This window comes from Triticum urartu, chromosome 7, assembly GCF_003073215.2.
Source record: "Triticum urartu cultivar G1812 chromosome 7, Tu2.1, whole genome shotgun sequence".
NCBI classification, from domain to species: Eukaryota; Viridiplantae; Streptophyta; class Magnoliopsida; order Poales; family Poaceae; genus Triticum; species Triticum urartu.
Window position 1 is genome coordinate 50645421 of NC_053028.1, and position 26066 is coordinate 50671486.

The 26066-nt window shown below is 52.3% G+C and overlaps 1 pseudogene; it reads right to left on the reverse strand.

The window, feature by feature from the left end:
* Nucleotides 1-22847: 22847 nt before the first annotated feature.
* On the reverse strand, nucleotides 22848-24545 carry LOC125521510 (annotated as a pseudogene).
* Nucleotides 24546-26066: the final 1521 nt, after the last annotated feature.

Below are 26066 nucleotides of genomic sequence, written 5' to 3' on the forward strand. Positions count from 1 at the left end.
GATGCATAGGGGTTGCACACGTTTTCGTCTTGACTCTCCGGTAGAATCTTTGGGAAACTCTTTGAAGTACTTTGTGTTGGTTTGAATAGATAAATCTGAGATTGTGTGATACATATCGTATAATCATACCCACGGATACTTGAGGTGACATTGGAGTATCTAGGTGACATTAGGGTTTTGGTTGATTTGTGTCTTAAGGTGTTATTCTAGTGCGAACTCTATGATAGATTGAACGGAAAGAATAGCTTCGTGTTATTTTACTATGGACTCTTGAATAGATAGATCAGAAAGGATAACTTTGAGGTGGTTTCGTAACCTACCATAATCTCCTCGTTTGTTCTCCGCTATTAGTGATTTGGAGTGACTCTTTGTTGCATGTTGAGGGATAGTTATATGATCCAATTATGTTGTTATTGTTGGGGAACGTAGTAATTTCAGAAAATTTCCTACGCACATGCAAGATCATGGCGATGCATAGCAACGAGAGGGGAGAGTGTGATCTACGTACCCTTGTAGATTGACAACGGAAGCGTTTGGTTGATGTAGTCATACGTCTCCACGGCCCGACCGATCAAGCACCGAAACTACGGCACCTCCGAGTTTTAGCACACGTTCAGCTCGATGACGATCCCCGGACTCCGATCCAGCAAAGTGTCGGGGAAGAGTTCTGTCAGCACGACGGCGTGGTGACGATCTTGATGTACTACTGTCGCAGGGCTTCACCTAAGCACCGCAACAATATTATCGAGGACTATGGTGGCAGGGGGCGCCGCACACGGCTAAGAATATGATCACGTGGATCAACTTGTGTTCTCTGGGGTGCCCCTGCCTCCATATATAAAGGCTCAAGGGGGGGTGCGGCCGGCCTAGAGGTGGATCACACGGGTAGAAGTTTCTGACCATGTTCTGAGAACCTTCATTTTTATGGAACCAAAAATCTTAATAATTCATGAGCATGAGAGGCATCGGGAACTCCGTGGCCACCGGGTTGTGGAAATTGGGATACTAATTTGTTCATTGTGCTATTTATTCCATTGCGGCTATCTCTAGACATGCTTCAGGGACTCGGTTGTATTTAGGTGTCCGGTCTAATTTTTTAATCCCTCTTGCTGGAATCTCAACATAGATAAAGTGGAGTGGTCAGGACATTGAGACAATTTTTGGTAATCGGCCTTAGAGCATTTCCAAGCCATGCTCAAATGACATTTAGGTTCCAAAAAGTAGTAGTTTCAGTGAAAAACACCTATCTAACCAAAACCCAAAGCCCTTAGGTCCCACTTTTCTTTTTGGCGTTGTAGCCAAAAAACAATCCCTACATCCCAAACTTTCAGGGTCTACTATAGCAATTCCAAATCCCATCCCACCATAGGTTAGGAGGGTCCGTGGTGGGTACCTACTGAGCTTGCATATATGACACACACCACAACACAACACAACGCAAAAGGAGAGTGGATTAACTGCCATGCACTGGATGTCCCGTGCATGGTCCAACCGTTGATTGCAGCACTGTAATTCGTGCTAGACACTTCAACTCATTCATTTATTTTCATATGATTCAAATATTGTAACATGTAGTCAGATTCATGATCTTTTTTTAGAAATGTAGGACGATGCATGCAGCCACTTTTTTTTGAGAAACACTGCCCCTGGTAGGGCTAGGGTTCCTACCGGCTCTACTGCGTAGGTTGTAGGGGCAAGGAGGGAGTGGGCGCGGCGACGAGCGGGCGCGCCGGCGGCAAGGCGCCGTCGCGGCTAGGGTTGAGGGAGGCGGCGGCTAGGCTGCGGCGGCTAGGGTTTCCGGCTCCTCTAGGAGCCGGGCAACAAAAGATAATAATCGTCTTTATTGCCTGAATCCAAAAGAGTCTTACAATCTATATTTATATCCTAAATAACTTGTAGAAGAATCAATCCTGAGATAACATGCCTAATCTGAATAAAACTAAGATAACTTGCGGGTCTAATCCTGCCTGTTGGGCCTGCGGCGGCCATAGACCTGGCCGGTCATAACATCTCTCCCCGCCTGCGCAAACAGCTCGTCCTCGAGCTGAAAGTCTGGATAGTGTTGACGGAAATCCTCACGCTGCTCCCAAGTCGCCTCCTCCTCCGGAAGGCCCGCCCACTGAATTAGGATGAACCAGACGCCACGACGGAGCTGAGCCTGCAACACCTTTGCTGGCTCTGGAAGAATGCGACCATCGGCGGTTGGAGGAAGCGTCGGAGGAGCCGCCGGTGGCTCGCCAGGAAAGGTTTGAGCAGCCCCACATGGAACACGTAGTGGATGCGGGCACGGGCTGGAAGCTGAAGACGATAGGCCACCTTCCCAATGCGCTCCACGACAGGGAAGGGCCCGGCGTAGTGAGGGCCAAGCTTGTGCTTTGCGCGCGGGTCCAGTGACTGCGTAGAGCGGTGGAGAAGACGCAGCCACACCCAGTCACCCACTGTGAACTCCGCCTCGCGATGATGATCGTCGTATTAGTGCTTGGCCCTCTGCTGGGCCTGAAGGAGATGCTGACGGACCTCAGCCAGCATCTCATCACGGGTGCGGATAAGGTCACCCGCTACTGCTGTCCGAGCCGTCTCCGGGTCGACCGGAAGTATAGGCGGGGGTGGTCGACCATAGACCACCTCAAATGGCGTCGCGCGCAGGGCGGAGTGATAAGAAGTTTTGTAGCAGTACTCCGCCCAAGATAGCCAGTCCACCCAAGCGCGAGGTCGATCACCTGTCACACAACGCAAATACATGGCAATGACCTTGTTAACCACCTCAGACTGATCGTCCGTCTGAGGATGGAACGCCGTACTCAGGCGGAGCTGGACACCCGCCATCCTGAAGAGGTCACGCCAGACATGGCCCGTGAAGACTGGGTCCCGATCACTAACGATCGACGTCGGGAACCCGTGTAGACGGACTATGCCTTCGAAGAAGGCCCGGGCCACGGATGCCGCTGTGTACGGATGGCCCAACGCGATGAAGTGGGCGTACTTAGAGAAGCGATTGACCACCGTGAGGATGACTGACTTGCCCCCTACCTTGGGAAGGCCCTCGATGAAGTCCAAGGAGATATCCGCCCAATCCTGAGACGACACCTCCAAGGGCTGAAGGAGCCCCGCCGGTCTTAGGGTCTCTGTCTTGTTGCGCTGGCAAGTCTGACAAGACCGAACCCAGTCGCGGACCAGGGCACGATCGCCAGGGATGTAGAAGTCGGCGCGAAGACTATGGAGGGTTTTCTGCACACCCTCATGGCCCGCCAAGTGAGCGAGCTGCAACACCTGGTGACGGAGATCATCATGCGCCGGAACAAAGATCCGGCGTCCATGCAGGAGCAGTCCGTCAGAGAAGCACCAGGGCTCCTCCAAGTCGCCGGCCGCGAGCTGCTGCTGAAGAAGTGCGGCGTCATCGGCCGTCGCAGTGGCGTGTCGAATGTCGGTGAAGAGACCGAACGATGGCCCGGAGCGGATGCACAGGGCCGTCCCGGCGGACGCGTCGGCGGTTGGCGCAAGGTCGGAATCGCGAGAAGTCGAAGCCGAAGAGCTTGCTGATCCACTGGTGCTGCGGAACGGTCGACAGCCGTTGATCCAGCAAGAACTTCAGGCTGTAGTGGTCCGTGCGAATGTGGAAGGTCCGCCCCCACAAGTATGGCCGCCAATGACGCACGGCCTGGACGAGGCCAATGAGCTCCCGCTCGTAAGCGGCCAACTTAAGATGGCGCAGAGCGAAAGGCCGGCTGAAGAAGGCGAGGGGCCCATCGCCCTGATGAAGTACGGCGCCGAACCCAGCGCCCGAGGCGTCACAGTCCACCACAAACGGACGGTCAAAGTCGGGCATCTGGAGGACGGGGCCCGTCGTGAGGGCCCCCTTGAGGGCCTCGAATGCCGTCATCGCCTCAGCATCCCAGGCGAAGGCGTCGCGGCGAAGCAACCACGTGAGGGGCGCCGCGATGAGTCCGAACTCCCGGATAAATTTCCGGTAGTAGCCAGCGAGTCCGAGGAACCCGCGGAGAGCCCGCGGTGAGTGAGGCGTCGGCCAGGCGGAGACGGCCGCCACCGTATCGGCGTCCATAGCCACTCTGTCGGCCGAGATGACATGGCCGAGGTAGGCGACGGTAGGTGTCCCGAACGAGCACTTTGAGCGCTTAAGGTGGAGGTGGTGCGCCCGAAGCTCGTTGAAGACGATGGCGACGTGTTGGAGATGTTCGGCCCAGGTGGCGCTGTAGATAAGAATGTCATCAAAGAAAACAAGCACAAACCGCCGTAAGTAGGGTCGAAGGACGTCGTTCATCAGGGCTTGGAAAGTCGCCGGGCGTTGGCGAGGCCGAAAGGCATCACCAAGGACTCGAAGTGGCCATGGTGGGTGCGAAACGCCGTCTTGGCGATGTCGTCCGGATGCATGCGCACCTGATGATAGCCCGACCGAAGATCGAGCTTGGTGAAGAAGCGTGCCCCATGGAGCTCATCCAAGAGCTCGTCGACCACCGGTATAGGGAACTTGTCCTTGAGCGTGAGTGCGTTAAAGGCGTGGTAGTCGATGCAGAAGCGCCATGTGCCGTCGGACTTACGGACGAGAAGCACCGGCGCCGTGAAGGGTGACGTGGAGATCCGGATGATGCCTGCGGCGAGCATTAGGGCACACTGGCGCTCCAACTCATCCTTCTGCAGCTGGGGGTAGCGGTAGGGCCGTACCGCCACCGAAGTGGAGCCTGGTACGAGGTGAATATGATGGTCGTACACCCGGGCAGGCGGAAGACCCCGCGGAGCGTCGAAGAGGTCGCTGTGCTGCTCCAGAAGAGAATCCAGCAGGGGGTGCTCAGCCTCCGAGGACGCGGCAGCTAGCTGGAGGTGTGGCACGGCAGCCGCGGCGCCCCCAATGCCCTCCCACCGGATGCGGCGGCCCTGCCGCCAGAATGTCATCATGAGTGCGTCGAAATCCCATAGGATGGGGCCAAGGGTCCGGAGAAAGTCCACCCCGAGGATGAAGTCGAAGTAGCCGAGATCGATCCCTGCACAAGTGATGGAAAAGTGTTCGCCGCCGATGGAGATGGGAACGTCGCGGGCTAGCCCATGGCACCGGAGGCGATCACCGTTCGCCACTGTGATCCGCAGGCGCTCCCCGCCCGTCGTCGGGAGGGCTAGACGACGCATGGTCGATTCGGGCAGAAAGTTGTGTGTGGAGCCCGTATCTAGCAGGGCCTCCAGGCGCTCGCCATGGATCGTCACCGGCAGCAGCATGGTCTGCTCGCCCCGGATGCCGGCCAGGGCGTGAAGGGAGACGACGCACGCCGTCGCTGCGGAATCCGCAGCCGCGTCCTCGGGCGCCGCAGGCGGATGTAACGGGTCGGGCGAGTCGTTCTCCTCGGTGTAGTCGACCGTCTCTAAATAAAAGAGGCGGGGGCAGACATGGGTCGGCGTATAGGGCTCATCGCAGTTGAAGCAGAGACCCTGATGGCAACGCTCCTGCTGCTCGGCCGGTGACAGCCGACGGAAGGGCCGTGTGGCAGCCGGGGATGTGGCCGTCGCGGATGGGAGAGGCCAACCCGGGGCTGAGGAAGTCGGTGCTGGCCGACTGGGCTGGCGGCCACTCCGTCCGAGTGGCGGCTGCAGTGCTTGGGCCCGCTGCTCGAAGGCCCGGGCGTAGTACATGGCCGTCTGGAGATCGGGGGATCCCGGAGCTCGACGTCCACGCGGATATGGTCCGGCAGACCGCCCACAAAGAGCTCGGCGCGCTGGGTCGCGGAGACGCCCGGCGCGTGGCATGCCAGGGCCTGGAAGCGATCGGCGTAGTCCTGCACCGTAGATGTGAATGGTAAACGGCCGAGGGCCGCTAGTCGGCTCCCGCGGATAGGAGGCCCAAAACGGAGAAGACAGAGCTCCCGGAAGCGCTCCCACGGTGGCATGCCGCCCTCATCCTGCTCGAGGGCGTAGTACCAGGTCTGTGCTGCGCCTCGAAGATGATAGGACGCGAGCCAGTTACGATCTGAAGCGAGCGTCCGCTGCCCTCGAAAGAACTGTTCGCACTGGTTGAGCCAGTTGAGGCGGTCCTCCGTGCCCTTGTAGGTGGCGAAGTCGAGTTTGGCGAACCGCGGCGGTGTCTGCTGCGGCCCGCCGTGCTGAGCAGGTGCGGGGGCTCGGAAGAGTGAAGCCGGGGGTGCCTGATCGGAGTACTTCGGGTACTGGCCGGCGGGGCCGGATGGCCTGCCGAACTGCGGAAACGGAGTCGGCTCAACCGCGGTCGTGGTGTAGACCGGTGAAGGCGAAGACCCCGCCGCCCATGTTGGCAGGGGGGACGGGGACGGGGGAAACCGGACTTGATGGATCGGTAACCCGGTAGTCGAGGCCGCGCCCGAGGTGGTCCCGGCTGATGAGGGCGCGGAGAACGGCGGTGGACGCAGGCCTTGGGACGCCGTCGGCGGCGGCTGCTGGGCCGGCCATGCGGGGAACGGCGTCTGCTGAACCGGCCAGACGGTGGGCGGCGACTGCTGCAGCCAGGAGGCGGCCGAGGTGGCCGGCGGCAAAGGCCAGAGGGGCGCCGCGGCCGGCGCTGGCCCGGATGCCAATCCCGCCTAGATCGGCCCGAACGGGGGCCCGCCGTACGCGGCCGCGCCCTGGTACGGTCCTGGTGGTGGCGCGAAGGGGCTCGCCCCGCCCCCGTACTGCGGCTGCTGCTGTAGGAGAAGACCAGGGGCGGCGATCGGGGCCGATGGCGGTTGAGCATAGGCCCCGGCCCCATATTGCTGGTGGAGCTGAAGCCCGTGGACGGCGGTGACGAGGTGATGTAGCGTGGCGGCGAGTTGCTCCGGAGACAAGGCGGCCAGCGGCGATGGTGGAGATGCGCCCAGAGACGCCGGTGCAGGTAGTGCCGAGGAGGAGACAGGACACGCCAGCGAGGTCCCGGCGGATGCGGTCGGCGCGGTGATGCTTGGCGCCGTCGTCATGGGCGCGGTGGTGCCGACGGGCAGCGGCGGCGGTGATGGCGGCATCGACATGATCGCAACGTGGTCTCTGAAATTGGTAGGGCTAGGGTTCCTACCGGCTCTACTACGTATGTTGTAGGGGCAAGGAGGGAGTGGGCGTGGCGAGGAGCGGGCGCGCCGGCGGCAGGGCGCCGTCGCGGCTAGGGTTGAGGGCGGCGGCGGCTAGGGTTTCCGGCTCCTCTAGGAGCCGGGCAACAAAAGATAATAATAGTCTTTATTGCCTGAATCCAAAAGAGTCTTACAATCTATATTTATATCCTAGATAACTTGTAGAAGAATCAATCCTGAGATAACTTGCCTAATCTGAATAAAACTAAGATAACTTGCGGGTCTAATCCTGCCTGTTGGGCCTGCGGCGGCCATAGACCTGGCCGGTCATAACAGCCCCATACTATTCAAATCTTACAATCATCCAACCAGATTACAGTTTGATCGTCAGGTACTGAACCCAATAAGAAAAAGTCCCCGATCTCTTTTGCTCGCTTTGCTAGGCAGTGTGCTAGCTTGTTTTGCGCCCTTCTCGTCCACCCAACCTTGTAGGAGGAGAAGCTAGATAACGCCACCTTGATATCTTCAACTATTGAGAACAAGGCAGACTGATTTGACTTTCCTGGTGCCAGTGCCTCGGCCAGCTCCAGGCAATCCATCTCCAACTCCAGTGAGCCATCATGATGTTTCGACAGCTCCCTGAGACCCGTCAGAGCTGCCAATCCTTCTGCCTCCTCGGCCGATTGGCAATGATCCAGCATGCAGCCCATCGATAGGATAGGCAATCCCCGGTGGTCTCTTGCAACTGCGCCACATGTGCCGCGCCCCGAGACTGCATCGAAACCAGCATCTGTATTTAATTTGATCGTCCCCTCAGGTGGGCATAACCAGCGCGCAGGCTCTTGCTCCAGAGGGGGTAGGTTTTGATCCCCAAACTGATTTATGACACAGGTTCCTTTCACACATTCCGACCGAATGTGGGCCTCCTTGATTTCTTGTTCATATCTGACTAGGAATTTCACTGATGCCGAGGCCGGTTCTTTGTCGTTTCCGTGTACTATGTTATCATGCAGGAACCATGCACGCCAGAGCAGGAGCAGAATTTTGCTACGCGTTTCCGCGTCGCACGTATTAAGCAATACTTGCAGCCAGTCTTCACCTGTATATCTGAAAGCTTGTTTTTTCGGAAGGTTCCAGTGGTCTCTCATCATATACCTCAATGCTTTGCTTTTAGTGCATTGCACCACTGCATGAAACTCATTTTCATCAGCATTGCCTGATAGAGTTAACCTTATTGTATAAGTGGGTAATTGGTTTTGCTTTGAGTCATCCAGATAGTAGTAGCTGCGGAAGTGTGCACACATAGAGATGTGGCCGTGTGTGTGCGTGCAAGCTACAATAGTATTGTGTTTAATCAGTCAAATGCATGCATGCATGGGTTAGTTAGTGGCTGCATGGATAAGCTGTTAGCTAGCCCGGAGAGATTCTAGGGTAGTTAGCCGGGCATGGGTTACGTGGTGTTAGTGGCCGGACTTGCCTCCAGTAGTTAGTGGGTGCGTGAGGCCAACCCCTGTTGTATATATGTTGGATGTAAAGTAATGAGAAAAGGGGCCGAAAGGGCTGTGGCCAAAATGTAACACTTGTGGTTGTCAAGGAAGTGTCTCACGGCAAAGCTGGTTGGTACTCTTCCTTGGTGGATGTGTGTGTGTGTGTGTGTGTGTCTTTGTGTTTATCAGAGTGTTCTTGAGAGAAACTAAGAGAGAAGAGAGAATTGTGTGAGAGGAGGAAGAAGAAGAGGCGGCGCTATGAGGAGGCGGCGCCAACAATTGGCATCAGAGCCTTGTTGATCCGAGGCGACGACGACGGTGCGGCGGACTCCATATGAGGTGGAGACCGGCGGCCCAAGGTGGACGCCGTTGGCGGCGCGATGCTGCTAGCGGCCGGTGCGTGTCCCCATCATCGTCGAGCTGCGTCACGAGCGATGGAGAAAAGGTATGCTGCCCGGTAAGTTGCGTCACCGGCGGCAAGGAGGTGATGGCCATGGAGCGGAGGCCATTACCATGAGGAGTTCCATGTCGGAGTCGTCGACAAGGTGCGTCATCGTCGACAACATGGAGGTGAAAGGAGTTCCATGTCCGAGTCGGCGACAAGGTGCGTCATCGTCGGCAACATGGAGCTGAGTCACCGGCGAGTTGCGGCACCGGTGAGGACCATGGAGGAGAGTCATCGGCGAGGTGCGGCACCGGTGGCAAACATGTTGCGGAACGTAGCAGAAATTCAAAATTTTCCTACGTGTCACCAAGATCTATCTATGGAGAGACCAGCAACGAGGGGAAGGAGAGTGCATCTACATACCCTTGTAGATCGCTAAGCGGAAGCGTTCAAGTGAACGGGGTTGATGGAGTCGTACTCGTCGTGATCCAAATCACCGATGACCAAGTGCCGAACGGACGGCACCTCCGCGTTCAACACACGTACAGCCCGGTGACGTCTCCCATGCCTTGATCCAGCAAGGAGAGAGGGAGAGGTTGAGGAAGACTCCATCCAGCAGCGTCACAACGGCGTGGTGGTGATGGAGGAGCGTGGCAATCCTGCAGGGCTTCGCCAAGCACCGCGAGATATGAGGAGAAAGAGAGGGAAGGCTGCACCAACAGGCAGAGATCAGATCGCGTATTATGGGCAGCCCCATGCCTCACTATATATAGGGGAGAGGGAGGAGGGTGAGCCCCCTCTAGGGTTCCCACCCCTAGGGGGGCGGCAGCCCTAGATGGGAAAGGGGAGGCGGCCAAGAGGGGGAGAGAGGGGGCGCCCCTAGGGTGGGCCTTAGGCCCATCTAAGCCTAGGGTTTCCCCTCTCTCCTCCTTTGCTGCGCCTTGGGCCTTGTGGGAGGCGCACCAGCCCACTTAGGGGCTGGTCCCTCACCACCCTTGGCCCATGCAAGCCTCCGGGGCATGTGGCCCCACTTGGTGGACCCCCGGGACCCTCCCGGTGGTCCCGGTACGTTACCGATAAACCCCAAAACTCTTCCGGTGACCAAAACAGGACTTCCCATATATAAATCTTTACCTCCGGACCATTCCGGAACTCCTCGTGACGTCCGGGATCTCATCCGGGACTCCGAACAACATTCGGTAACCACATACAAACTTCCTTTACAACCCTAGCGTCATCGAACCTTAAGTGTGTAGACCCTACGGGTTCGGGAGACATGCAGACATGACCGAGACGTTCTCCGGTCAATAACCAACAGCGGGATCTGGATACCCATGTTGGCTCCCACATGTTCCACGATGATCTCATCGGATGAACCACGATGTCAAGGACTTAATCAATCTCGTATACAATTCCCTTTGTCTAGCGGTATTGTACTTGCCCGAGATTCGATCGTCGGTATCCCTATACCTTGTTCAATCTCGTTACCGGCAAGTCTCTTTACTCGTTCCGTAACACATCATCCCGTGATCAACTCCTTGATCACATTGTGCACATTATGATGATGTCCTACCGAGTGGGCCCAGAGATACCTCTCCGCTTACACGGAGTGACAAATCCCAGTCTCGATTCGTGCCAAACCAACAGACACTTTCGGAGATACCTGTAGTGCACCTTTATAGTCACCCAGTTACGTTGTGGCGTTTGGTACACCCAAAGCATTCCTACGGTATCCGGGAGTTGCACAATCTCATGGTCTAAGGAAATGATACTTGACATTAGAAAAGCTTTAGCATACGAACTACACGATCTTTGTGCTAGGCTTAGGATTGGGTCTTGTCCATCACATCATTCTCCTAATGATGTGATCCCGTTATCAATGACATCCAATGTCCATGATCAGGAAACTGTAACCATCTATTGATCAACGAGCTAGTCAACTAGAGGCTTACTAGGGACAAGGTGTTGTCTATGTATCCACACATGTATCTGAGTTTCCTATCAATACAATTATAGCATGGATAATAAACGATTATCATGAACAAGGAAATATAATAATAACTAATTTATTATTGCCTCTAGGGCATATTTCCAACAAAACATGCGGTAGCGAGCGTGTCGCGGTAGCACACTCACGGTGAATGAATAGAAGGTGTCCCTTTCGTCGAGGCCAGAGGCGACGGTGGTAATCGGCGTGACAAAATGGCAATGGTGGTCATATCCGTGTTGCGCCGACGACATCGTCGATCATGGGCTTCAAGAGAAGAATAAGAGACAACAAGATTAAGGGGGTGATTGATAGAGTTAACCTTATTGTATAAGTGGGTAATTGGTTTTGCTTTGAGTCATCCAGATAGTAGTAGCTGCGGCAGTGTGCACACATAGAGATGTGGCCGTGTGTGTGCGTGCAAGCTACAATAGTATTGTGTTTAATCAGTCAAATGCATGCATGCATGGGTTAGTTAGTGGCTGCATGGATAAGCTGTTAGCTAGCCCGGAGAGATTCTAGGGTAGTTAGCCGGGCATGGGTTACGTGGTGTTAGTGGCCGGACTTGCCTCCAGTAGTTAGTGGGTGCGTGAGGCCAACCCCTGTTGTATATATGTTGGATGTAAAGTAATGAGAAAAGGGGCCGAAAGGCTGTGGCCAAAATGTAACACTTGTGGTTGTCAAGGAAGTGTCTCACGGCAAAGCTGGTTGGTACTCTTCCTTGGTGGATGTGTGTGTGTGTGTGTGTGTCTTTGTGTTTATCAGAGTGTTCTTGAGAGAAACTAAGAGAGAAGAGAGAATTGTGGGAGAGGAGGAAGAAGAAGAGGCGGCGCTACGAGGAGGCGGCGCCAACATTGCCGCATATGGCACACCTCTTGTCGTGTACAAGTGTATGTTTGCATTTGTTCACCTTCGTGGCCAAGGTGTTAGTCGCAACTCTCCAAGAAATTTTTTTAACTTTCCCCGGAATTTTCGCTTTCCAAATGAGATCCCATGAGCTCCTATCATTTGAGTTAGCCGACGAGCTGGATGTTTGTTCCCCCGATTCCTTCAGAGCCATGGCCAACTTGTACGCACTCTTCACTGTAAAGATGCCTGACTTTTCGAAATGCCATGCTATGCAATCTTCAGTTTCTCTTGTTGGGATTCTGATGTTCAGGATTTCATGAGCATCACATGGGTTGAAGATCTGAGAGACTAGTTCCTGGTTCCAGCTCCTTGTGGTGGGATCAATGAGTTGGTTTACCCATCGCAACCTCGATCTGCGGATGAAGTGGGCCGCTTTCAGTCCCTCCTGTCTTGGGATCCATTGATCCCTTTGGATCTGGATGTTCCTTCCATTCCCAATCCTCCATATTAATCCCTTCTTGTGCAACTCTAAGCCAAACTCAATACCCCTCCATGATTGGGATGCATCCGATGCAAAGACAGTGTCTAGAATCTCTCCGTTTGGGTAATACTTTGATTTTAGTACCCTTGCATGCAGCCACTTTATTCCTACAAGACATTATTCACACAAGACATTACAAAGTAATACAACAGCAAGACTAAAGCCACCGTCTAGGCAACATCTGTCATTATTCCTATCCAAATGATGAAGGGATGCAGATAGTTTGGGCTTAATACCAAATAGACCTCGCAGCCAAACCTAACATCTAAGACCAAAGGTCCCATCCAGGACGCCTGCGGAGTATGGGGCACCCACCGGTCCGGCGCACTCCTCAACCAGGACGCCTGCCGGGTATGAGGCCGCCGCAGCCACCTGCCACCAATCCATCTTCAGAGATGTACTGCTGCATCTACCTTTCATGGTCTTGTTGGGGAACGTAGTAATTTAAAAAAATTCCTACGCACATGCAAGATCATGGTGATGCATAGCAACGAGAGGAGAGAGTGTTGTCCACGTACCCTCGTAGACCGAAAGCGGAAGCGTTAGCACAACGCGGTTGATGTAGTCGTACATCTTCACGATCCGACCGATCAAGTACCGAATGCATGGCACCTCCGAGTTCTGCACACGTTCAACTCGATGATGTCCCTTGAACTCCGATCCAGCCGAACTTTGAGGGAGAGTTCCATCAGCACGACGGCGTGGTGACGATGATGATGTTCTACCGACGCAGGGCTTCGCCTAAGCACCTCTACGATATGACCGAGGAGGATTATGGTGGAGGGGGGCACCGCACACGACTAAGATATCCAAGGGATCAATTGTTGTATCTATGGGGTGCCCCCTGGCCACGCATATAAAGGAGTGGAGGAGGGGAGGGGCCAGCCCTCTTTATGGCGCACCCTAGGGGAGTCCTACTCCCACCGGGAGTAGGATTCCCCCTTTCCTAGTAGAACTAGGAGCCCTTCCAAGTAGTAGGAGTAGGAGGGAAGGAAAGGGAAGGGAAAAAGAGAAGGAAGGAAGGGGGCGCCCCCTCCCTAGTCCAATTCGGACCAGCCCATGGGGAGGGGTACGGCCACCCTTTGAGGCCTTTCTCTCCTTTCCGGTATGGCCCATTAAGGGCCAATATGAATTCCCGTAACTCCCCGGTACTACCAAAAATACCCGAATCACTCGGAACCTTTCCGATGTCCGAATATAGTCGTCCAATATATCGATTTTACGTCTCGACCATTTCGAGACTCCTCATCATGTCCCCGATCTCATCCGAGACTCCAAACTCCTTTGGTACATCATAACACATAAACTCATAATATAACCGTCATCGAACTTTAAGCGTGCGGACCCTACGGGTTCGAGAACTATGTAGACATGACCGAGACACGTCTATGGTCAATAACCAATAGCGGAACCTGGATGCTCATATTGGCTCCTACATATTCTACGAAGATCTTTATCGGTCAAACCGCATAACAGCATACGTTGTTCCCTTTGTCATCGGTATGTTACTTGCCCAAGATTCGATCGTCGGTATCTCAATACCTAGTTCAGTCTCGTTACCGGCAAGTCTCTTTACTCGTTCCGTAATACATCATTCTGCAACTAACTCATTAGTTGCAATGCTTGCAAGGCTTTAAGTGATGTGCATTACCGAGTGAGCCCAGAGATACCTCTCCGACAATCGGAGTGACAAATCCTAATCTCGAAATACGTCAACCCAACAAGTACCTTCGGAGACACCTGTAGAGCACCTTTATAATCACCCAGTTACGTTGTGACGTTTGGTAGCACACAAAGTGTTCCTCCGGTAAACGGGAGTTGTATAATCTCATAGTCATAGGAACATGTATAAGTCATGAAGAAAGCAATAGCAACAAACTAAACGATCAAGTGCTAAGCTAACGGAATGATTCAAGTCAATCACATCATTCTCCTAATGATGTGATCCCGTTAATCAAATGACAACTCATGTCTATGGTTAGGAAACATAACCATCTTTGATCAACGAGCTAGTCAAGTAGAGGCATACTAGTGACACTCTGTTTGTCTATGTATTCACACATGTATTATGTTTCCGGTTAATACAATTCTAGCATGTATAATAAACATTTATCATGATATAAGGAAATAAATAATAACTTTATTATTGCCTCTAGGGCATATTTCCTTCGGTCTCCCACTTGCACTAGAGTCAATAATCTAGTTCACATCGCCATGTGATTTAATACCAATAGTTCACATCACCATGTGATTAACACCCATAGTTCACATCGACATGTGACCAACACCCAAAGGGTTACTAGAGTCAATAATCTAGTTCACATCGCTATGTGATTAATACCCAAAGAGTACTAAGGTGTGATCATGTTTTGCTTGTGAGAGAAGTTTAGTCAACGGGTCTGCCACATTCAGATCCGTAAGTATTTTTCAAATTTCTATGTCAACAATGCTCCGCACGAAGCTACTCTAGCTAATTGCTCCCACTTTCAATATGTATCCAGATTGAGATTTAGAGTCATCTGGATCAGTGTCAAAATTTGCAGTGACGTAACCCTTTACGACGAACCTTTTTGTCACCTCTATAATCGAGAAACATATCCTTATTCCACTAAGGATAATTTTGACCGCTGTCTAGTGATCTACTCCTAGATCACTGTTGTACTCCCTTGCCAAAAACAGTGTAGGGTATAGAATAGATCTGGTACATAGCATGGCATATTTTATAGAACCTATGGCCGAGGCATAGGGAATGACTTTCATTCTCTTTCTATCTTCTGCCGTGGTCGGGCTTTCAGTCTTACTCAGTTTCACACCTTGTAACACAGGCAAGAACTCTTTCTTTGACTGTTCCATTTTGAACTACTTCAAAATCTTGTCAAGGTATGTACTCATTGAAAAACTTATCAAGCGTCTTGATCTATCTCTATAGATCTTGATGCTCAATATGTAAGCAGCTTCACCGAGGTCTTTCTTTGAAAAACTCCTTTCAAACACTCCTTTATGCTTTGCAGAATAATTCTACATTATCTCCGATCAACAATATGTCATTCACATATACTTATCAGAAATGATGTAGTGCTCCCACTCACTTTCTTGTAAATACAGGCTTCACCGCAAGTCTGTATAAAACTATATGCTTTGATCAACTTATCAAAGCATATATTCCAACTCCGAGATGCTTGCACCAGTCCATAGATGGATCGCTGGAGCTTGCATATTTTGTTAGCACCTTTAGGATTGACAAAACCTTCTGGTTGCATCATATACAACTCTTCTTTTATAAATCCATTAAGGAATGCAGTTTTGTTTATCCATTTGCCAGATTTCATAAAATGTGGCAATTGCTAACATGATTCGGACAGACTTAAGCATAGATACGAGTGAGAAACTCATCGTAGTCAACACCTTGAACTTGTCGAAAACCTTTTGCGACAATTCTAGCTTTGTAGATAGTAACACTACTATCAATGTCCGTCTTCCTCTTGAAGATCCATTTAATCTCAATGGCTCGCCGATCTTTGGGCAATTCAATCAAAGTCCATACTTTGTTCTTATACATGGATCTCATCTCAGATTTCATGGCCTCAAGCCATTTCGTGGAATCTGGGCTCATCATCGCTTCCTCATAGTTCGTAGGTTCGTCATGGTCAAGTAACATGACCTCCAGAACATGATTACCGTACCACTCTGGTGCGGATCTCACTCTGGTTTACCTACGAGGTTCGGTAGTAACTTGATTTGAAGTTACATGATCATCATCATTAACTTCCTCACTAATTGGTGTAGGAGTCTCAGAAACAGATTTCTGTGATGAACTACTTTTCAATAAGGGAGCAGGTACAGTTACCTCATCAAGTTCTACTTTCCTCCCACTCACTTCTTTCGAGAGAAACTCCTTCTCTAGAAAGGTTCCATTCTCAGCAATGAATAACTTGCCTTTGGATCTGTGATAGAAGGTGTACCCAACATTTTCTTTTGGGTATCCTACGAAGACGCACTTCTCCGATTTGGGTTTGAGCTTATCAGGTTGAAACTTTTCCACATAAGCATTGCAACCTCAAATTTTAAGAAACGAAAACTCTGGATTCTTGCCAAACCATAGTTCATACGTTGTCACCTCAACGGATTTAGATGGTGCCCTTTTTAACGTGACTGCAGTTGTGTCTAATGCATAACCCCAAAACTATAGTGATTAATCGGTAAGAAACATCATAGATTGCACTATATCCAATAATAGTACGGTTATGACGTTCGGACACACCACTATGCTGTGGTGTTCCAGGTGGCATGATTTTGTGAAACTATTCCACATTGTTTTAATTGAAGACCAAACTCGTAACTCAAATATTTGTCTCTGCGATCAGATCGTAGAAACTTTATTTTCTTGTCACGATGATTTTCCACTTCACTCTGAAGTTCTTTGAACTTCCAAATGTTTCAGACTTATGTTTCATCAAGTAGATATACCCATATCTGCTCAAATAATCTGTGAAGGTCAGAAAATAATGATACCCGCCGCGAGCCTCAACACTCATCGGACTGCATACATCAGTATGTATTATTTCCAATATGTCAGTTGCTCGCTCCATTGTGACCCCGTTAATCAAATGACAACTCATGTCTATGGTTAGGAAACATAACCATCTTTGATCAACGAGCTAGTCAAGTAGAGGCATACTAGTGACACTCTGTTTGTCTATGTATTCACACATGTATTATGTTTCCGGTTAATACAATTATAGCATGAATAATGAACATTTATGATGATATAAGGAAATAAATAATAACTTTATTATTGCCTCTAGGGCATATTTCCTTCAGGTCTATCTGCCGTCAATGCCACCACGACGCCAGACCGCTTCCTCCTCCTGCACAAGTCCATCTCCGCGCATCGGACGCAGAGTCTCCACTGCGCCATGCCGCCGAGACCCACCGCAGATGATACTATTGATGCCACACCGCTCCACCTACATGCCATCTCGCGTCGACTCCGAACTACCAGCAACTCCACCACCCTGAGCAGTCCTCGGCCGACGCCTTCAGGAAGGAACACGACACCAAAGTGCCATTGTCGCCCAAACAGAGGAACAGAGGCTTTCGCCTGCGCTCATGGCATAGGTGGGGGCGTAGGATCCACACCGAAGCCTCCAAGAAGGGAATCGGCGCCGAGGACGTCGACTTCGGTGCGGCCGCCACGCCTGCCTGGAGTTTCCCCGGGATCCATGCCCACCGCCAGATCCGTCTAGCCAGCACAGGGTAGGTATTGGAACTAGCACGAACCGGAGCAGTTCGAGTCGGAGATGACGCTACCGGGATTCACAGCCGGCCGCCGCCTGCCAGATTCCCACCGCCGCGCACGCCAGAGCCAACTCCGAACGATGCCGGCCTCACGCACACACCTCTGGCCACCCCCGACCACGCTGGTGAGTGGGGGCAACCTCGGCGCACGCCCACCGCCACTCAGGGCCGCCAGGCTGGCGCCCGAGCCCACACCATCTGGAGGGGAACCGATCTGGGGTGGGGGCCCAGATCCGCCACCGCCAGCCGCCATGGCCGTCCCCATGCTGCCCCGCAGCCGTGGAGACACAACCGCCGCCGGAATTCGATCGGGTCGCCGCCCCATCACGCCCACTCCGCCTCCACGCCTTGCGACCAGGTTCGCCATGACGTATCGGCCAGAGGATCCCATCACGAGGAGAGGAGGAAGGTTCGCCGTCCGCCGGGCGAGCTTCGGCCTCCTCCGGCGGCTGCGGGGAATCAGGGGGGCGGGAGGGCCTGGAGGCTGCGGCGGCTAGGGCGCCCGAGCCCCCCCCCCCTGGAGGTGACGAGAGCGCGTTCTATTTGTTCAGAATGCGTGCTCCATGGGAAAGATAACTAGGATTCATGATCTGTTTACATATTTATGTTTCTGGTAATGAAGCCTTCCAAACAAAGCCAATCTTGAATGTATTTGCATGATTTAAAATTTGAATTCTAATAAATGATGAAACTGATACAAAAATTAAGTTATAATCTTTGAATTACTTCTCGAACAAACTCGTATAAAAATTTCGACATATATAAACTCCCGTAAAAAATCTGAGCGAAAAACAAATTTTTCCTGACAATATAGAGTGAATACTAACTTTGATATAGTGCACATTTTGTTTTTTTAACAATACCACAAAGGTCAATTCTTTGCCAAAAAAATTCTCGTGACTGTAACCGTTGATCACTTGTTGTCAAAATTTTTCATGATTTCCAACCATTTTTGCAATATGTCCCATAGAGTTTTATCGTATTTCAGATTTAATTGTTTAAAACATGTATGATATACTCAAGAGTGGTCTTACTTCATAGTATTAATCGTGAGACACACACAGATGCAAACGGATCCTAATTAGACTTTTGATTCAATAGATAAATTGCATTCAAACTTCCAAACTAAATGGAGAAGACATGTGTGAGTAGAGTATTAGGGCAACACCATTGCGTTGACGCATTTTGTCCGCATGCATTGGTTTTGGTCGAAACGGATAGAAACATTGGCCAGTGCACCGACGCAAACAGACGCGCATCCGATTTTTGTTCACCGGAGGCCCATTTCAGGCCCAAATTAGGGACGGGTTTGAGTCGGCGCAGACGTGCGTGATGCGTGACCATGTCCTCTCCTGGCCCGCCCATCGGTGGCACATCCACCCTATTCACCCATCTATCCCAAAACCCTTCCCACCCTCTCGCCATCCACCCGCTCGCCATGGATGACGCGCCAACCCCCGCCGCCACAGTCCTTGCGGAAGAAGCTTCCCAAGAAGGAGCTCACGCCGGAGCCACGGGCCATACTATCCACGATGAGGGCTGGCCAGAGGAAGGTCTTGGCCAATGAAAGAGATGCCACGACCGCTCAACAGGAGGCCGTCATTAAGGAGAATGAGGACCTCCTCGCCAAGGCGACACAACGTGCCCTCACCATGCTAGGATACCCTCGTAACAAGCCGACCATTCTTGCCGCCGCCATGGCCGCGGCGAGCACAGACTCATCGGCTGCCCGTCCACCACAGGCATAGTCGTCGCGCACCTCCACCAGGCCTCAAATGCACAATTTCCCTCCCCATTATGACATGGCCCCATCCCACTTCTTCACGTCGCCTAGAGACATCTCGCCGGAAGGAAGTGTGGTCACACCAACAACTCCTGTGCACGCAGCCATCGACCTTAACACCACAACTGTGGCTGGTGGGTCATCCATCGGGACGCAAAGGAAGCAACCTCTGGAGATCCCTATGGGCAACCTTCCCGACACCCGCCACCTGTTCTACAATACGCCGACCCTGAGGGTGACACATGATGACTCGCCCATTGATTTCATCTTGGAGAACATTTTCGAGGGCCATGGCTAGGTTGCCGACGAGATCCAAAGCCAAGATGGCCACACCCAATTCACGCATGACAAAGAGGGCATCGCCGACCACTTCATCCTTGATGACACCGATGGCCAAACGACCATGGTCAAGAGGAAGAAGATGATGCCGACATCGAGGGGGAGCCTTTGTTTTCCGATGAACTCACTGAACAAGCTAGTGCACAGAAGAAGAGGCGGCAAAGCATTCGGACCAAGGCATACACAAAGGATGAGGACATGTTAATTTGCAAAGCTTGGAGCAACATTGGATAAGATCCCAAGATCGGCGTCGAGCAAAAAGGATCACCATTTTGGGTAAGAGTTCATAGAAAATTCCATGAACGTAGGAAGTTCCTGCCCTACATGTTTGAGAGCAACCATGGTTCGATGATGTCAAAGAGGTGGGGATTCATCTACCAAGAGTGCAACAAGTTTTTTCCCACCCTTGAGAGCATCGAAGGCCGTCCCGTGATTAGCCTAGGCATCGAAGACATTGTATACAAATCCTTCTCCTTCATTTTCATTTCCATTGCCTGATGGTTCCATTGAATGTCCGTTGATTGATGCTTGCATATAAATGTACATTGTTTTGTTCGTGTTTGTTTGTAGGCATACCAAGCTTTCGAAGCATTCAAGGCCCAACATGGGGAGAAGCCATTAACCCTCACCCAATGTTGGATGATCATTAATGGTTGCCCCATGTTCAAGGACCAATATGCCTCCCTAAAGATTAATGGAGGGCCGTATGCCATCGTTGAGCATGTTGAAGGACATAAGCGGTTGAGGGGAAAACCAACTCCAAGTTGGATTAGAAGCGCGATGCAACGACATTTGCATTGCAAGAAACTTTGCAAGGGTTCATGACTCAAAAGGAAGCAAGGGAGGAGAGCAAGCCACAAGAAAAAGAGGAACAAATGAAGGGCTACATCGAGATACAAAAGAAGAAGCTCAAGACCAAGGAGAACGTCCAAAGAAAGAAGCTCGAGATTGAACAGATTAATGAGAAGTCAAAAGGAAAATAGGTGGCGCTCACTTTCATGGCCAAGGAGGCGGAGATCATGACGGTCGACATGAGCAAGTTGTCCCCGAAGAGAAGGGTTTAGTTTGAGAACAGCCACAAGGAGATGCTCGAGCTTGATGGTTGATCTATGGCCGAGAGGGCCATCTTTTTTTATGTCAGCATTCGTGCCGGCATGAACCAGAGTCAAGATGCATGGCGTGGATGAAAATAGGTCTATCTTCTTATGTGCTAGCAAGTGTGTCGACCGTTGGCAAGTGCGCTGGCTAGAACTATGCTGTTTTTTTTTGGCTGGCATGTATGCTGACCGCTGGCACGTATGCCAGTATGAATTGTGCCCGCTGGCATGAACTACATTAATTTTCTTGCCAAAAAATTCGGTCGTGTGGACGAAAGTGCGTCAGCCGGTTGGGTGCACGAGATAGGTTTGGACGGCCGCGGATGGACAGCGCGCCTCTAGCCGACTCAAACGGATGAAAAATGGACAAAAACCATGTCCATTAACATACGACATCGGGCACATTGGAGTTGCACTCAGAGCAACTTTAACGCGGCGACGCAAATAATCCGCCCGTGTCCGTTTGAGTCCGAGTGGAACGCGAAAACACAAACCAAAAATGTGTGTTCTCACTCCTCGTTTGGACGCATCCCGACCCAAATTTGCACCTGGTTTGTATCCACACAGACACGAGACGGGTAGGCCTTGCATTCGCTAGGTGTCCGCCGCGGCCCCGCCCGCCGGCTGCCCAACTGCCACCCGCAATTGTATTCAATGCGACCACGTAACTCAGGCCTGAATGGCAGCATGTGGAAGCATCCGGGTCATCGTCCTTATTAATGCAAACGTGACTGGGAGGGGGGCTCATCCAGTTCTCCATCCCGTCCACATCTGGCCGCATTTGCTTCATCGCCGGCGGCCGCAAAACCCTAGCTCACCATGGGCTTCTTCGGCAAGTCCACCGTCAAGGTCGACGCCGGTGCCAACTCGTCCCACGCGCCACCTCCATTGCCGCCACTGCCCCCGGCAGCATTCGAGCCCATGCCGCGTGTGGCCAGGGGTCACCGGCCATGGCACCGGCTGCATATCCGGGTGCGCCGCACGCACTGGCACTGGCATTACCACCAGCAAATGTCGTGATTGGCTGTCAACCTCCCCAAGGGGCGCACGCGGAGGAGGTGCGCAATCGCCGCGCCCTCCTGACGCCAGCGCAGCGCCACCTCCTTGCCTATGGCTCGAACTCCCCGAACTAGGAAGCCTGGTTCACCACGTACCGTAACGCCGCGCGACGCAACAGCATGCAGCTCAATCCCCTCTTTGTGTCACCACCCGCGGAGCTAGTGCTAGAGGAGGAGGAGGAGGCCGCCTACCAAGCTGTAGTGGAGGCGGTACTGCAGGACACGCTGGAGGAAAGCCAACGCGAGGAGGATGCCCGCTGGGACGATGGTCTGGAGGAGGCCCTCGCCCTATTTGTTGTCGGGGACTGCGTCCCCACCCCCACCGCCGTTGCCCGAGCCCAAGGCCGAGCCAGAGCGCACGCCCACGCTGCCCTAGCCGAAGAGGCACGCGTTGAGCGGTGTCCTCCGCGTGGACCGGTGTGCTACCTCGAGCACCGGTGGCAACTCCACCTGGCAAATGAGCACGCCGACATCGATTGCCAGATGCAGGCCGAATGCGAGGAGGAGCGCCGTGCCTACTGGGCACGGGAGGAGGAGGAGATGCGCCGTGAGCAGGAGGAGGTGGAGGAGCGCACCCACCGCGTAGCACTACCGCCACCGAAGCATATGCCGGAGAAGTCGATGCTAGCGGCATTGGAGACCGTATTTTCATGGGCTGCATCTAGCCTTCTTCCACCTCCCCGATGACGACAAGAAGGAGGGCGACGCCTAAGGCAGCGTGTAGCCGCTTTTTTAGTTTCTCCTATGTTTTATTGTTGTTTAAGTGGACTTTGGTCGGGATTGACCGGCCGTTTACTGATTAATTATGCGAAATTTGGCCGAATGTTTTCGAAATTGCTTACTTATGTGGATGCGGAAAAAAATGCATCAGCCATCCGTTGAAAGATGCAGCCGATCCAAATTAAAAGGCGGGCAATCTCGTCCGCTTGTCCCACCCAAACAGACAAAAATTGAATGAAATGTGCGTCCCTTTGGGTTGAAGTTACTCTTGGATGCAGTGTAAGAAATATAGGAGGAGAGAGATTGCCTAATGCATGGGTCCCATGCACCGGACCTACCGGAGAATCCCTTTTCTTAACACACAGGTCAACATACAAGTGCAGATGCATGGCAATTATATTACACGTCTTTGTTGCGTCTCAGATGGTCCTCGAGCTCGTGGATGTACTGTTCCTGACGCCCCTCGTCCACGACAAGCTCCTTCAGCTTCTTGGCGTTGGTTGCAAACACCTTTCCTTCATCCCCACCATGACACGTCGCACGGCCACTGCGAGGCCGTCCCTGTCGAACGAGCCATCTTTGTCGTCCCTCGCCACCTCCACACCTATCCCTCTCTTCGCCATCGCCCGTGCAATCATGGGCGTGTCAATAATGAATGGGAGCATCACCAACGGGAGCCCGAAGGCGAAGCTCTCAATGGTGGAGCCCCACCCGCAGTGCGTCAGGAATGCACCCGTGGCGCCGTGCGCGAGCGCCTTCACCTGCGGCACCCACCCTGTGCAGACCAGCCCGCGCAGCCGGGTTCGCTCCTCGAACCCGGCTGGCAACAGATCGTGCTCGTCGTCGTTCCCGGTGCCGGTGCCGGCCGGCTTCCGTAGAGCCCAAAGGAAGCGCACACCGGCGAGCTCTAGCCCGAGCGCGAGTTCATGGATGTTCTGTAGCGTCAGTGGTGCCTCGCTCCCAAGCGCGACGTAGATGACAGAGTTGGGGGGCTGGTCGTCGAGCCATCGTAGGACCTTGGGACGGCTGACACAGCCTGAGCGGCTGTGTATGTGGTCTTCATCATGGTCGTCGGGCACTGCCGGTAGCAGGATCCCGGCAGGGATGGCGGGTCTTCGGAAGAGGTCGGAGAGGAGGCTGAACATCTGGGGCTCCAGTTCTTCACAGCTGCGGTGAATGGTGAGGCGACAACGCTCCCAGATGTGCCAGAGACGGTCCATGTCGGACACTCCAGATGCGTTGGCGTGGAAGGCGCTGGCAACCCACTGAGCCTCGTGGCGGAGGAAGAAGGTGGTGCACGGGAAGGGGATCCACTTGGGCGGCACGGTGAAATCCTCCGGCTCCATGCGCGGATGCGCGGCGTTCGCCCACCGCGGCCCCAAAAAGGCAGCAATGGCAGCATGGAGGATTTGGAACAGCGCACACGGTACCTTGTGCTCGTCGGCGATGGGTAGCACCCAGTGGTGGCAGAAGTCGAGGATGATCCAGTCCGGCCTCCTCCCGGCGGCGACGGCGTCCGCGAGGAAAGCCGCGAACGGTTCGGCAAGGCCGTCCATGGCCTTCTTGAGGAGGCCCATCTTGTCGGGCAGCACGTCGGCCGTTGACTCCGCGCCCTCCAGCAGGCCCTCCATGGCCGGCAGCGGCAGTGGCACGAAACGGAGGTGGGCGGACAGGTGCACCGGCACGGGCGGGAGCCTGGCGAGGTTCCGTGGCGTGGAGACAAAGCTCACGGCGTTGCCCCTCGCAGCCAGGCGCTTGGAGAGCTCCAGGTACGGAATCATGTGCCCGAACGCCAGCCATGGGAACACCACCACCTCCAGCTCGCTGGCACCGGAGTCAGCAGCCGCTGCTTCGATTTCCATCTGCTCGCAACGTGTTGATGGAGCAAAGTAAAACACAGGCTCTGGTGTCGTTTCTGCCTGCTGGGCACAAGCTAACCAAATAATGGAGTGTGAGAGACTGAAAGCTGGTGGTGGTGTCGAGAGGTAGTGGGTGGTGGGCAGAGACTTTGTCGGTTTGTCCCCGATGTGATTACTAGGGTGGGCGCAACATTTTGGACGCAATGGCCTACCAAGAAGCACTTTCTCTAAAGCAAGATGTCCGTATTGGTTCTACTGTTATAGCATGTGAGTATGCTGGGGTAGTACGATGCATTACTGAAGGTACTCTTGGACCTAATGCCATGGTGATAGAAGAGGGATTGACTAGATGTTTTTGCGAACTCGCAAGAAGATCTTGCGTCTGGATTGCATTAGATATATCGGCTAGATGTTAGGTGACTGAAATCCAATTTGGGTGCGTCCATTCACTGTGAACCATCGGATGCAACGTTGATGATGCAATGTGCAAAATGAGGACACATCAAGTAATGGCTATAGAACTAGGTACTGGCATCGAAGCCCTATAAAACTATCACCCTACACAATCAACCTCACATGGAGAAAACCGGAAACTATTTGTCTTCGGATGCCCGATCGACAACACAAAATATCTGACCTACCGAGCTTCTTATTTCCGGTCATGCTCTTCATCATCAATGTTTCTTTGATGTATGTAGTTGTCTGAGTATTTCCATTAGTTGATGTGTCCACAATTTGCACATTTTATTGGGAGAAGTCCATACTTATCAGTACTATTTAATCTGATAGTGTAATTGATTTTTTGTATTTTCTAGCTGATAGGGTACTCCGCGTTTGACGTCAACTTTTATAATTGCTGATGTATGAATAAAGAGAAATGCCCTAGAAAGAGGCATTGGCTTAAAAGGAATCTAGTTTGTGTGCGCACTTGTTCCCATCATGAACTTCGACTGAGTTGAATTGAGTTGTCGTAGGGGCACAAGTGGCACATAGGAGTATATCCTACACCTGGTATCATAGCCAGGCTTAAGATTTAAGTTGCATGTCTTTGAGGAATGCCGCACCCCAGTGTAAATTATCGATGGTTAGGTGGATCCACAGGTGGCCGTTGTCAGGAGCATCTTTGGGATAGAACAAGCGCATGTATATTAGTACATGCATTCCAAGTTGTATCTATGAGATTTATGTGTCATGGGATAGAACAAGTTTGTTTTAGACCGAGCCCATACATAGTTAACTTGATGAGGTTGGCTAAGTTTGTGTTAGTTCTCAAGTCGTGTATGATATGACTACTGATTCTACTGTGTGAAGCTTCAACTATTGATGATAACTTATTCTTTTTTGGACCTGCAAAATTATCTTGGAGGAAAAGAAAACCTATATAGAAACGTGTGTCAAAACTAAGAAAAAATAAGCAATCAATCATGTGCTCTTACTGCCATATGGAAAACAATAGAACAAAAAGTGAATAGAAGTTACTATTTTTAATTTGAGGTTCGACATTCACTTGCATTTATTTTTTCAAACATTATACGGTCAGACTGAACCAAACAGTGCTATAAAAGGCGTGTTTGGGCAAGCAACAGGGAATCTATAGTGAGAGAAGAAGCAAGGTGCAAGGAAGGGCTGGAGACATATTATAATCAA